The following is a 3,304-nucleotide window of genomic DNA, read 5'->3' as shown; positions in this document are numbered from 1 at the left end:
GGGTGACCCTCGGGTGTCATTCTATGGATCTTTGGAGATTTTTACTAGCGTACCTATATATCATGGACATGCATTTTTCATCCTTTTCTCAGCTATTCATTTTCCCTTGTAATTTGGCCTTGAAATATACGGGAGAAAATACAATGGCATAGTTAGTTGTGACTTTTAAAGTCCTTTCCAATATGGTGTAGTGGTAGGAAGCTTGGGTTTCTCAATGGAGACCCGAGTTCAATCTCCACTTACAACACTTGGTGGGGGGGGGGGGGACATGGGTGGCTCAATGAAGGAAGACTGAGACATTTGTGATTTCTAGTTCGATTTTGAAGGCGTCCGGGTTTTACCAATAGTGGGCCTTCGGGCGGATGAGTTTTCCTCGGAACTGGAGATAACTTGGAGGCGCTTAAGGGCTCCGTACAGCTGGGTTGGGCCAGTTGGCGGTGGCCGTTTACCATTGGGTCATCCTATACGAAGTATTTAGGCATTCTATGTTTGTTAACCGTTCAAAAAAAGTTGTGACTTTTAAAAAGGCATGGTGTAGCTAATATAATTGAAGATAAGGAGAGAAAAATAAGCATGACATTAATAAATATCCTTCATATGAATACTGGTGATGGAGAATCAAGCTATGCAAACAACTCTCTTATTCAGGTATCTCTTAGAACTAATTTGATACCATAATATTCCTATCTTTTCATTTAACTATGGTCTCTTATCTTATCGCACATATTATATATATTTGTAGGGAAACATCATACGAAAAGTGACACCGTTTATAAAGCATACGATTTGGCGCATGGTTGATAAAAATGTTTTCAACCATTGCTTTATGATTGCGGACTTAGGGTGCTCATGTGGCCCTAATACACTATTGGCTACATCTAACATTACTGATGCAGTCCAAGAGGTGTGTCAAGAAAGTAATCATAGATCACCGCAGTTTCATGTGTGCTTAAATGACCTCTTTGGCAATGATTTCAATACTATTTTTAAAATGTTGCCAGATTTTTATGAAAAGCTTAAGAACCAAAAAGGTGAAAACTTTGGCCCATGTTTTGTTTACGGTGCTCCTGGTTCATTTTATGGTAGACTTTTTCCAGATAAAAGTTTGCACTTTGTTCACTCCACTAGTAGTCTTCATTGGCTTTCTCAGGTTTGCATTATATTCAACTCTATAGTTATAACATGTTTATAACATGAAGTAATACAGGGGCTTATTGTACAAAGATTCGTTATCATACAAAGTCTTCAAAAATAAAATAATTTCGCTTGAAGAAAAATACTCACACATGAAGAGAAACAATTATGCACGAAGTAAAATAATTAGGTATCAACGTTAACAGCACTCCTCAGGTTTTAAAAAAGTTGATTTTCTTTAATAGCATAGCAAGGGTACTAGAATTAAAGAGAGTAAAATATTGAAGTTTATAATGTATTATTTTTATTTAAATAATATCGTATAAAATGTTATCCGAAAAAGTTGGAGAACTTGAAAATAAGTCACAAATTATGTGTGATCTAGGTTTTCTATCAACGTTTATTTGTTTTAAATCAACGGTTCAAAATTTCTCTTAATTTTTATGATAAGAATACTTATTTATGAAACCAATAATTGTGTGCAAGTTCATATTAGATAAAGTTTCAGTGGCTCTAATATAATCCATGTTTTATTTTCAAGTTTGAAAATGATTGTACTAAGAAAATGACTATTAATATGGGGGATCCATCTAACGGCCCAACTCAAATCATATATCAAGTTTGACGACCCAACTAAAATAATATTTAGGGCCTCTTGCAGTGTTACAAACTCTATTTAATTGAAATTTGATAAATAACCATTTTGGATGACATGTGCTAGGTACCAGAGGGTCTTGAAAGTAATTCATTAAATATATATATAACGAAAACAAGCCCACAAAATGTAATCGAATCATACCAAAAGCAATTTCATAATGACTACAAAGTTTCTACAAATGCGGTCTTTGGAAATGGTACATGGTGGCGGCATGGTGTTCACGTTACTTGGTCGGAGCGTAGTTGATCCAACTAGTGAAGATTGTTGTTGTACCTGGAATCTACTCGCGTTATCACTCGTCGATATGCTCAAAGAGGTACTCCCATCGTTCCGGTCAAAATTTCTTAGTTTGAAAAACACAAAATTTAAGGTAGATTAAATTATTGTGTGTTTTGCTTACCAAATGACAATAATGTCCTTAGAAATTGGGTCTATAAATATTGTTTATTAATGTTAGTTGTGTGTAAGGGTAACTTAAAAATACACTAATAAATTTTGAAAGTAGACATTTGTAATGAGATAAATAAAAATTAAAATGTGGACACTTTTAATTTTAATGGGACGGAAGAAGTATTCTTTTGGACTCTTATATATAAGTTGTGTTAGGATCAAATACAAACAACTAGCTTTTAACGTATAAAATGTACAAAGAACTATAGCTAGATTAGTTATAGAGTAATTTTTATTACTCTACAGTTTTTAAACTAAAACTCTAGTTACTTACATGTTTGTAGTTAGTTAATTTCATTTGTACTGGATTTCACCCCTATATAAACTAACCATTTACTATGAACGAATATATGTGTGTGTGTGTGTGCGTGTATTATAGAGACTTGTTCAAGAATCAGATATTATATCATTCAATCTCCCATTTTATACTGCATGTGAAGAAGAAGTTATCAACATTGTTAACAACGAGGGGTCATTTTCTATAGATGGCATGAGTAATTTTGAAGTGAACTGGGATCCATATGACACTGATTACACTAGCAAGGATACTTGAAGAAACACTAATTGACCCCGGGCAGATTACGGATAATCTGGGGGTTAAATAGATGTTTCTCACGAGGGGTTAGGTCCGGCAAAGATGGTTCTTCTGATGACCTGCAAAACAGACACCGTGAGCTCGTCACTGAGAGGGGGGGTACCTCCTTGTGACCACCCTCCGGCGTGAGAATCAGACTAGATTGCTCTTGAATATAAGTGTATATTAAGAGATTGCTAGAGAAGATAAGATAATATATGAAGATATCAGATAATGTAAGATTATGTAATGTGTCCATACCATTCCAAGGTGTTGGAGTATTTATATCCGAAGGTAGGTTTCCAAGAAGGTACAGCCGGCTGAATAGTATTCCTGTTCTGCCAACTGTGGGCTACGCACATGCCATGCTGGTAGTTGGTGGGTAGGCAGTGGCTGATAGTGACCAGGCCGGCTGTGTCCTATTCCTTTTCCACCAACTGCAGGCTATGCACGTGCTACGACAGGTTGGTGAGTAGGCAGCGGCTAAT

At 35.8% G+C, this 3,304-nt stretch overlaps 1 pseudogene across 1 annotated transcript; it reads left to right on the top strand.

Moving 5' to 3' along the window:
* The first annotated feature begins 573 nt into the window (after nt 1-573).
* Nucleotides 574-2,795, top strand: LOC143593802 (putative jasmonic acid carboxyl methyltransferase 1; annotated as a pseudogene). Its single transcript, XR_013146194.1, has 4 exons — nt 574-648; nt 743-1,150; nt 1,856-2,108; nt 2,622-2,795. The product of XR_013146194.1 is annotated as a putative jasmonic acid carboxyl methyltransferase 1 (transcript).
* Nucleotides 2,796-3,304: the final 509 nt, after the last annotated feature.

The sequence above is a fragment of the Bidens hawaiensis genome, unplaced genomic scaffold, assembly GCF_021521415.1.
Source record: "Bidens hawaiensis isolate Kalapana, Puna unplaced genomic scaffold, B.hawaiensis_p1.1 tig00042816_1, whole genome shotgun sequence".
Classification (NCBI taxonomy): Eukaryota; Viridiplantae; Streptophyta; class Magnoliopsida; order Asterales; family Asteraceae; genus Bidens; species Bidens hawaiensis.
The sequence above is the reverse complement of the archived record's forward strand: the minus strand, read 5'-3'. Positions and strand labels throughout refer to the sequence as shown.